This window comes from Ambystoma mexicanum, chromosome 3q, assembly GCF_040938575.1.
Source record: "Ambystoma mexicanum isolate Mex_15411 chromosome 3q, UKY_AmexF1_1, whole genome shotgun sequence".
Taxonomy (NCBI): domain Eukaryota; kingdom Metazoa; phylum Chordata; class Amphibia; order Caudata; family Ambystomatidae; genus Ambystoma; species Ambystoma mexicanum.
In genome coordinates, this window is record NC_090926.1 from 360,675,581 (window position 1) to 360,687,063 (window position 11,483).

Below are 11,483 nucleotides of genomic sequence, written 5' to 3' on the forward strand. Positions count from 1 at the left end.
GCTCGATCTCTCCTCTGCCTTTGACACTGTCAACCATGCCATCCTGCTCAACCGTCTCCGTGAAAACCTGGGTATCACTGGTCAGGCTCTGGCGTGGCTGACCTCTTTCCTTTCAAATCGACCCTCCCAGGTCCAACTGGGGTCCTTCCTCTCCGACATCTTTGTCTCCACCTGTGGTGTCCCCCAGGGATCTAATCTCTCTCCCTGGCTGTTCAATCAGTATCTGGCACTCCTTGCCCACCGCATCGCCGCTCTCTGCCCTAATTTCCAGTGCTATGCGGACGATACCCAGCTCATTTTCAGGCTACCCTCAGCCTCCCCCTCTCCTTCCCTCATCTCTGACTGTCTGTCTGCTATCCAGGAATGGTGTGCCGCCAATGACCTCTGCCTTAATGCCAGTAAGACTGAGATTCTACTCATCGGTACACCCACTCCCTCCTTCCCTGCAGCTCTCTGGCCTGCCTCCCTTGGCCCCCTCCCTGCTCCTACCTGCAATGCAAAAAACCTTGGGGTCATCTTCGACTCCACACTCTCCTTCTCTCCTCATATTTCTGACGTCGCTAAGAAGTCACACTACCAGCTGCACCTCCTCAGAGGTATTCTTCCCTTCCTCTCCTTCCCCCAGAAGCTCACTGTCTCCCGAGCCCTGGTTCTCTCGAAGCTGGATTACTGTAACAGCCTCTACCTTAATCTGCCTGCCTCCACTCTCCGCCCTCTGCAACTCATACAGAACAGAACTGCGAGACTTGTCCTTGGCCTCAAGCCCAGGGACCGTATCTCTCCAGGACTGAAATCTCTACACTGGCTCCCAGTGGCTGCGAGGATAAAGTTCAAAACCCTCTGCATTGTCCACAAAGCCTTCTGGGGCCTTGGTCCTAAATACCTTCAACTCTCTCTTCCCAAATATCTTCCTTCCCGAGCCCTTCGCTCATCCGCCTCCAACTCCCTCAGGGTCAGCCGCTTCTCGAAGCAACGAGCTGGGGGTAGATCTCTCTCCGCGGCAGGGGCCTCCCTCTGGAACAGCCTTCCTGCCTCCCTGAAACTTGAGGAGAACCATCTCCGGTTCCGGAAGCACCTCAAAACCTTCCTCTTTGCCTCTGCTTTCTCTCTCCCTCTCCCCTGCTGAACAGCTAATATTCTTCACTGAAACTGCACTGATTCTGCAACTGGACCACTCTTAACGGCCTCGGTCCTGGGCCCAGCCACTCTCTACTTGCACTGATGCCCTGGAACCCCTCTGCACTGCGGGACTGTCTCTGTATCCCTACAGCCACCCCCCCTTTTCCAGCACTTGTTCTGCACTTACCTTGCACTTGCCACCAGCTGGCCCTATTTATTTATTACTTTACGCCACTTACCTTGTACTGCACTTCCCCCCCTCCCCTTCCCCTTGCACTTTTCCCCATCCCCCACCCCTGCACTTGCGCGATCTGAATGACACCTGGCCTAGTAGGATCGTTGTCTGTCTCCCCTTGTTTCCTCCCCTCCCTGCCTCGTCGCGCCTTGAAACACCTGTGTATAGGCGCGTTACAAATGCCATATCATATCATATCATATATCTGGCTGTGTTGCTTTCCTTCTTTGCACTGGCTGTGTTGCTGTGCTTCTTTGCACTGGCGGTGTTGCTTTCATTCTTTGCACTGGCTGTGTTGCTGTCCTTCTTTGCACTAGCTGTGTTGATTTCCCTCTTTGCACTGGTTGTGTTGCTTTCCTTCTTTGCACTGGCTGTGTTGCTGTCCCTCTTTGCACTGGCTGTGTTGTTTTCCTACTTTGCACTGGCTGTGTTGCTTTCCTTCTTTACACTGGCTGTGTTGCTGTCCTTTGTTGCACTGGCTGTGTTGCTTTCCTTCTTTACACTGGCTGTGTTGCTTTCCTTTGTTGCACTGGCTGTGTTGCTGTCCTTCTTTGCCCTGGCTGTGTTGCTTTCCTTCTTTGCACTGGCTGTGTTGCTTTCCTTCTTTGCACTGGCTGTGTTGCTGTCCCTCTTTGCACTGGCTGTGTTGCTTTCCTACTTTGCACTGGCTGTGTTGCTTTCCTTCTTTACACTGGTTGTGTTGCCGTCCTTTGTTGCACTGGCTGTGTTGCTCTCCTTCTTTGCACTGGCTGTGTTGCTTTCCTTCTTTGCACTGGCTGTGTTGCTGTGCTTCTTTTCACTGACTGTGCTGCTTTCCTTTTTTGCACTGGCTGTGTTACTGTCCTTCTTTGCACTGGCTGTGTTGATTTCCCTCTTTGCTCTGGCTGTGTTGCTGTGCTTCTTTGCACTGGCTGTGTTGATTTCCCTCTTTGCTCTGGCTGTGTTGCTGTGCTTCTTTGCACTGGCTGTGTTGCTTTCCTTCTTTGCACTGGCTGTGTTGCTGTCCTTCTTTGCACTGGCTGTGTTGATTTCCCTCTTTGCACTGGCTGTGTTGCTTTCCTTCTTTGCACTGGCTGTGTTGCTGTCCCTCTTTGCACTGGCTGTGTTGCTTTCCTACTTTGCACTGGCTGTGTTGCTTTCCTTCTTTACACTGGTTGTGTTGCCGTCCTTTGTTGCACTGGCTGTGTTGCTCTCCTTCTTTGCACTGGCTGTGTTGCTTTCCTTCTTTGCACTGGCTGTGTTGCTGTGCTTCTTTTCACTGACTGTGCTGCTTTCCTTTTTTGCACTGGCTGTGTTACTGTCCTTCTTTGCACTGGCTGTGTTGATTTCCCTCTTTGCTCTGGCTGTGTTGCTGTGCTTCTTTGCACTGGCTGTGTTGATTTCCCTCTTTGCTCTGGCTGTGTTGCTGTGCTTCTTTGCACTGGCTGTGTTGCTTTCCTTCTTTGCACTGGCTGTGTTGCTGTCCTTCTTTGCACTGGCTGTGTTGATTTCCCTCTTTGCACTGGCTGTGTTGGTGTCCTTCTTTGCACTGGCTGTGTTGCTTTCCTACTTTGCAATGGCTATGTTGCTTTCCTTCTTTAGAGTTGGGCCTGCACTGCAATTGCTACACAGACAAGCCTGGGTTATTTATCACACATTAAGCGCAGTGCTGCCGCCTGCCGCCAGTGACAGCGCTCGGCTGCATTCGAGAGGCCCTGGCACTGGGGCATGAACGACCCTGCCTTTATGAATTTGGAATCACAGCAAGAGCTGCAAAAAAGACAAATGATGATGATGCTATGTAGAAAAAAAAAGAAAACAAAACAAAGAGGTAGAATGTCTGGAACAACGCAAGCCTGTGGCTGGTCTCATCCAATCCCAGCTGCTTCCTGCCAATCCCTGTCTTTGAATGCAGGGTACACGCTGTACTGCTCAGATGAAAGCCGGTGATTACCATTGTGTGCTGTGAAATTGGAATCACCTGCTGCCAACATGATGGCCACCTAAAGTGAGGCCCTGGCACTTTTATCATTTCTAGGGCCAAACCCTATTCCTTCGTGTGAGTGGCATCTACCTTGTTCCTACCTCTGGCGCAGTCGCCGAACAATGTCTATCTGTGATGCAATGAGAGTTTACCAACCCATCTGCTGTTCTGTCACACTCAACGGGACGACGGGGATAAGTGTCACAATGAGACTTGCCGTAGCCCGGATAACACCACTGCTTGACCTCTTCGCTCCATAGCTCAACACGCCACTCTGGTAGATGGCTAAATAAGAGCCTAACGATTCTGGGGCAGCCTCAACTGGCCTCAACTGGCACCGCCACAGGCTCCGAGCCATGAAACTTCACTGCGTAGGTGGCACTTTGATCAACTATACAGACAATCCTCAATAGTCTCCTGTAAACACACGTACATCAGGCATTCCTCATTCCACTCAAAAGACCTCTGATTGCTCTCGGCGTCACACCACCAAAGGTGTCCATCTAATTGGCTTCATTTTCAAAAGAGCCTTAGTGCACCATTTTCGATTCTGTTGCCACCAATGTTTGCCAACCTGCTCTTTGCCAGGCAGGAAACCCCACTCTACAAAACCTCGGGGCTGAAAGCGCGTGTAGGGGAATTACTTCGTGGCCCTGTTGGTGGCGACCAGCTGCTGAAAGGAGACAGCTGAGTTACTTGGACACTGATATAGGAATGTCCTGCAGTTGTTATGCCTGGTGGTCTGCATCATCTTATCTCAATCAGAGTGCCAGCATCCTTCTTTACCACTGTTTTGCCTCCCACCCCTTGCTCTGTTGTTACAACCATAAATGCTGCCCCAATGCATTGCTATCTTTTTCCAATGTAGTGCGACCCAGACCCATTTCTACAAACTGCCAACTCACTCTAGCTGCACTGTTGGGCATTCGGTTGATATGACATAGCACCTCCCTTCAGCCTGAAAGCTTTCCTCTTGAACTTTCACTGAGCACAATTGCAGCGATTCTCACACCTTGTTGCCGACACTGTTACATGGAACACCATCGCAGCCTTATTCATTCGTCATACTAACACCATAAGCACTGTGTGGCCAATGTCTGTCCAAGTGGCTTGCGGCTAGCATAGATCGTTTACTATCAAAGAGAATATTTCTGCACACACAGATTGGTCTCTGGTGCAATCATGTTCTGTTGCGTACTAAACGGACCCTAACTTCTGTAACCTGCACCTTTGCACACCAAGGTGTGTTAGGATACCCTGGACAACGTAGCCTCTATCGTCAAGATCAGGCAGAAAAGTTGCCATTAAAACCTGGTTAGCAAAAGACAAGAGTGTGGCCTCATTGACATTGTTTCCCAGGAGTTCATAAATAAGTCACCCTGTGAGGGTTGTCCATTCCACGGGCTGCCCTTATTGGCTCACCTCATGATACAATGCTGTGGGATTTCCCGGATTCTCTTGTCCTCACACGTGCATCCTAACTGACACAAAATCTGTCAGTAGTCAAAGCTGGATCGAGGTATTTGGCCCATGGCAACAACATAGAAGATCCTAGATGTTAAAATGCTCCACATATCACAGTCCATTTATTATCTCCCTGCCCACCTGCCGGGATTCAATCTTTCCATGTGACCTGAACTGTTCAGTAGTAGTCCAGAGGCAGAAGGAGACTTGTAGACAATGGGCAAAGCATGCTGTAACTTGTGCCTCATTTCCCAGAAATAGCCCTAATTGCTATGTGCGGACTAGCACCCAAACACTGTTCTAACCTGTCCAGAATATAATGATGTTATGCACTAGGGAAGGTAGGCCAATAATCATAATGTTCTGCTGCGCGTTGCACTGCTGTGCATTTCCAGTTAGAGTGCAACGTTTCAAACGTACTGTGTATGTTCCTTCGGGATTTATAAAGTGCAAACTTAGATGGGAAGCAACAGAGCTCTGCATATAGCGAACACACCTGGGGGTTACAGGAACAAGGGTTGATTGGAGTGATTGGTATGTTGTTCATTGGAGAGTAGGGCCTTCTTGAAGTGTGGGGTGGAGAAGGCTAGTAATAATTGTATTGGTAAAATAGTACAGAGACAGGGTGCATAGCAGGAAAAACCATGTTTCCTGGTTTAGCATTCTTGCAGTTCTTTGTTTCCATTATGGGGTTGGTGAGTTTCTTGGCCAAGTAGAGCAGCATTGCAATTCCAACTGCTTTGTAGGTAATACAGGCTCGCTTCAGCATGATGCATATTTGAACAGGTATCCAGTTCATCTCTTTGAGGATGGACTTCATGTTTTCATAATTTCTTATTTATGTTATGTGGAAAACGGCAGCATGTCTGGAAATTTCCAGAGGTGCCCAGGCAGCATCTGGGACTTGCAGTTGGTACCATGCTGCTTGTGTCTTCTTGGAGATGCGTGTTTTGAATGAGAGGTCACAGTCAAAGGTAAAGAGGAGAGCTTTTGCAATGGATGAGAGTTGAGATGTGACACCATCGAGATTCTTGCCAGTCAACAAGTTGTGGACTTGGGCATGCTTGTTGGTGTTTCCTAGAATAATTGATTTGGAATGTGTGAGGTAAGCTTCAGGTAGGTGCTTGAAATCCAGGCTTCAGTACTTGAGCCTATGGATGCTTTTGATGTAATTGATCTTCAAGTAAAGCTGTGTGTTATATGCATATCGCATGTCATCTGCCTATTGGTGCAGTTTGTTATTGTGGCTGGAAAGAAGTTCCCACAAAGGTTACATGCAGAGCTTAAAGATGACAAGATTGATGAGCGTGAAATGGCAGATGAGGAGTTCCATACAAACAATTTGGCGTCCTCTGGAGGAGTGCAACCCGCTGAGTTCTTGTGGATAATAGGGAGCCCTCCTGCCAGTCTTCATATGCTATAAGCATTGTGGATGAGAACATCCAAAGAGCATGTGGAGGTGGGGATACTCCATTGCTCTGTGATATATAAGGCACCTAGGTTGTGAGTGGTGATGAGGCCAACAATGTCTGCTGCATGTAGTACTGCAGGTTTAGCATTGAGAAGCATGATATTGGATGAGTTTTGGAGGTGGGGATCGGAGGTAATACATGGAATGTGGGATGCTGGGTATTTGCATGCGTGGCTGAGGGTGGGGATGGGAAGGAGTGATTAGGGTGCAATGCTTATGTTGATGGCTTACCTGGGACTTCCAACCCATTCCTGGTCCTAAGAGGATCAAACTGGAATTGACATGTTCTGTGTCTGCTTTGAATTTGCTTTACCAGGTTAACCTTGGGTATAGCTGTTTACTTAATAATCTGCAAAGTATGTGAGCTCCTGGCGAAACACACATTAACCATATACTATGGAGATCCTGCTGGCAAATGAGATAATCCGTACTAGCCTGGGCATCTGGCCGGATATATTTCTTTCGCACTTACTGTACAGTTTTCAGAAGATCACGTGGCCCAGTCTATGTGTTTCTGTTCATTCTAACTGCTGGTAGCGCAGGTGGCCTGTATAAATTAACTTTGCATGCATTTGCCGCTCTATACACATTGGGCTTCATTATGAGGTTGGTGCTAGTCATTAGCGCCATGACTAGCACCAATAACGGGACCGTGTCCACCGTCGTTCAATGGGGACATACCGGTCCAGTCCGACCTTGGCGGGACAGGTAAATCCCCATTGTAAAAGCCATTCCCCATTCCCATTTGAGCCCCCATAGGGCTCAATGGGAAGGTGTCAATAACAGTACCGCAAATTGTGGTACCGTTATTGACCCCGGTATCCCTTAACGGGTCCCGTCCATAACGCCTGATAAAACCAGGCGTTAAGGGAGGGACCCGCTAAGGGACCTCGGAATAGGGCGCAAAGGGATTACCGCATCAATGTCATTACCGGTGCCCGGTATCCCTTTGCGCCCACCTCAGAATGAGGCCCATTGTCCCATTTAATGAACCTCGACTTTAAACGTACCCCTCGTCTCTATTGTACTCATTGTTGAGGCATTGAACATATTGTAACCACTTTGGGGATGGGGGAGTTATGAAAACATGTTTTAAAAAAGAAAAAAGAAGGATTCCTGGTGTGTGAACTGCGCAAGTATCTTTTCTGACAGGGAAAGGAAATAAAAACAGTGTAATGGACCCTCGCACGTGGACTCACGAGGATTCCCGGACCTGAAAATAAAAATATAAAGTTCAACTCAGCATGAGTGGCGCGCCGGACACAACGGTCACAATCCCCAGGCTTTCAGAGTGGTGCTACATTGACAATCACTGACGTACAAAAGGTGGCCGCCAATCACCCCACGTGCCCCAGGCACATCAGTACATCAGTATACCAGCATCCCATCAGCGGCGAGCGCCCAACATTGCAGCCCTCCTGGGCCATGTATGGTCATTAAAAGAGAATCCACAATCCAACTCAAAGAACATAGAGAAAGCGCAGAAGCACGGTCCTTAAAACAGCCCTGGCCAGGCTGTCTCCAAAGTAAGGAACATATATATATATATATATATATATATATATATATATATATATATATATATATATATATATATATATATATATATAGTTTCTGTAACATGGCCGCCCAGGAAGACTTATGTCATTTCCTATTGATTTGTAAGTGTTTCGAGTAAGAAACACCTTAAATGTTTCACGTAAGAAGTTGTTAAAACCATATTTTATTATCAACAAAATTCGGCACTGTGGGGAGGCTTTGTGGATTAACATGAATTGTAATGAGATTGATTGTATTTCTGATTTATGTGATTATGTCTAGTGTGCTATGATGATCCAGGCTAGAATCATGCATGTTTAGGTGAGTTTTATAGGGTCACCCTGATTTAGTTTTAGATAAAGGTTGCGTGACGTACTGTATGATATTATGTGGGGTGGGTGGGTTGCTTTTTAGAATTGGGACTAACAGTTGACTGACTTTATTGGAGATTTTATCGGTTGTATTATTGACTCGTTATGCTTGCATTTGGTGTTTTCTCGAGTTGTTTGTATTGTTTATTTTTAATGTTAATGGAGATTTCTGATTTAATAACATGACATGACATATAAAAAACCCTGCATGTGTACCGGAAGAACAAGTAAAAGCAAAGCAAACAACAACCAAAAGAACCATACACCAGTATTGCTTTGTACCCCTTTCCTTTTGTGTGACAGTTATTCTAACCTAGTGTCTTTCACCTTAGGGATATTGGGGGAAAATCCATCCTGCACTGACCTTTGCCTCTCCATCCATTCTCCACGTCAAAGCGGGGCTTTTCGGGGCGATCTCGACCCCAGGTAAGCAGGTTTTGGAGACAGGTAAGAGGCGGATCAAGTTGTAAGCTAAGGCATGAGATGTATAATGTGTGCCCACCTACATCTGTCTCCCAATAAGTTGCGTAGTACATTCCCGCCTCTCCATACCCCTCACCTGTATGAGATTTTTTGACGTGGCTTTTACGTACTCATCACTTCTATCACAACCCTCATTGTGGCAGTAACATATCTATAATTTGGACATTGAGATATTCATCAGTGAGGCAGTAACATTCCCAATATTGGGACATTAGCATGCCCACCATTAGGGTATTAACCTAGCCACCAAATCGATTATACTCCTCTTAGGGGATCTAACATGCCCACCGTCACTATCACCCTGCTTGTTGATGTTCATTTTGCTTAGACCATTAATAGGGTGTTGTATTACACCAATTGCTGCCAATATTAATGGGCAGGCCCGTCACTGCAGTTGCTGACATGCCTTTGCAAGGATGCCCATGCCGAGTTGAAAATGCTCTAGTGGAATCTGAAAATTGTCTTTTTCTGCTGTGGCACCATGAAAAAAAAAAAAAAGAATTGCCAAGTGTGAAGTCTCATAACTTATATGCTGCTGGTTTGGGGAGATCCAATTGCTATACTTTGGCGTTGACTCAGTGGTCCTTAATCTTTAATAATTTTGATTTCCACACTTATTAGGTGTTGGAACAGTTATTGGTTGTGTTGCTCGTACAATTGTTTCCAATATAGATGTTACTCTTGTGACATGTAATTCAGTTGTTTAAGGCTTACATGTCCAAATAAGTGTACAATTGTTAGGGTTCACTTGTGCCGACACGTGTTTCAATCACTGAGGTTTTTGTCAAGGCAATGAATTCGGTGTGTGGTCGCAATTGGGTGATGGTGAATATCAATGTTAGCTTGGGTACTGGATAGTACCTCTTCCTCTTGTCTCGTTGTATTCGGTCTCGGGGTGATCTGCTTAGTTAGCTGGTATGTACCAACCTGGTACCTAACAGTGCTCCCAACTACACATTGCTCCCCAGTAGTCGAACACTTGAACAAGTGTGTTGGACTCAGAATACCCAAGCTGGGTAGCGACCACCCACTGGAAAAGGGTGCTTACCCACACGCACCTTCTACGGTTGCACAAAAATACAGGGCCAAGGAAAATCACGTCTCCATGATTGCAGGCTCTTGCCACATTTGGGGCTTATATGGATAACTTGCTTGCTCGCTCATCGTTGCCCCAATTTTGGCTTTGAAATGTACTCTGTTTTCACATGCATGACTTGAAAAACACACATGCCATAGCAGGGTAGGGACACAGGTATATGAATGCTTATAGAAACACACTAGACAAAAAAATAGTCTAGTTTGGCATTATTCTCCTCATCTTGAATGGGAGACTACAAATACCAGAATGCAAGTGAGCAGAAGGCTACACATGGCAATTGAACTTTGGTTACATGCTTTCAAGACATGGACTAGGATGAAAATAGCTATACGTTTGTGAGTCAACATTTGACAAATGCATGCTTTATACGGTGCAAAGTAAAAGTTATATTTTACCAAAGACAAACTATCTTTGGTGTTTTAAACATGTACATTTGAAAGCAATGAGTTTTTAAGTGGCCTGGAGGAGGGGGTAGATTTGGGCAGGTAACTGGTGCTTTCTGTGGGCTTTTAGAATGAAAATGACCCTTTGCTTTTCTTAACACGGTCTCTTATCTGATCAATGAACTTTAAAGGGCCGCTGCTTTAGAGCTAGGGTAGAACTGGGAAGGTGACTAACAGTAACAATGGGACCTTAAGCAGTTCAGTGGGCCAAGTTATTGCCTATTAGCAAGGGAAAGTGGATGGGAACACAGGGGTACATAGGCACAGGGGTTTTTCATTGTGTAGAAATGTATTTGCATTGTATTGGAAGAACAGGGATGTAATTTTGTACTGCAGAGGCACTTATACGGGTCGTGTATTAAGGGACATCAATGAGATGTTGAGCAATGTATAGGGCGTTAGGATGGTACTGGTCTGGGGTGACGCAGGGCCTTACTTGATGGTTTTTGGCATAGAGTAGGCGGGGGGGAGTAAGGAGTTTGGGACTTGAATGAATTGGGGGGTTGAATAGATTTGAGGAACTGGGGTATTGAAAGATTTGGGAATGAAGGAGCTGGGGATGGAATTAATTAGCGATGGGTCAAGAATTGGGGAATTAAAGAAATTGGGATTGAACACCAAATGGGAAAGATTTTTTTAAAAAAACATGGTCATGGACTGGATCAAGCATCCTCTAATCACTATGAACACACCTGGCTACTTTGGGGGTGATAGACTACACCTGTCGGATGTAGGTGTGACCTTAATGATCATGGAGCTGAGGGACTCTTTGGGTGGCGTGGGCTGTAAATGGGGCACAAGGCTGTGTGTGATGGGTCAGCCAGCAGGTGGTTAACTGCAACAGAGGGGCTCACAGTGGGGAAGTACTGTGGTTTAATTTGCTCCTCCTAATTTAATGTGCCGTCGGACGGTGGGCCCTCCGTGCATGGAGCCGAATTGGTGTAGGCTTTGAACAGACTTTGTGACGCCACTGTCTGGATACCGTCCACGTGGCATTCTGATGGCATCAATGCTTGTGGTGAACGTTTATGTGTATGTATGTTGAAAGTTGGTTGTTTTATTAACAAAGTCCCTAGTCCTAGGGCGAGCCATGACCAGGTGACTGGGTTGAACTCACTGCTGGCGGTAACCATCAGAGAGTCATGGCATAGTCACAGGTCGATCCCTATAGAAAGCCGTGCCAGATACCACAAGGGGACTGCACAGCCACTAGCTTAGAAAGAATGGCATCCAGGAGTACTAGACTCATGGGAAGCCCAGGAAAAGGGGAGGTGTAGGGGGCTTGGAAGTCCTTCC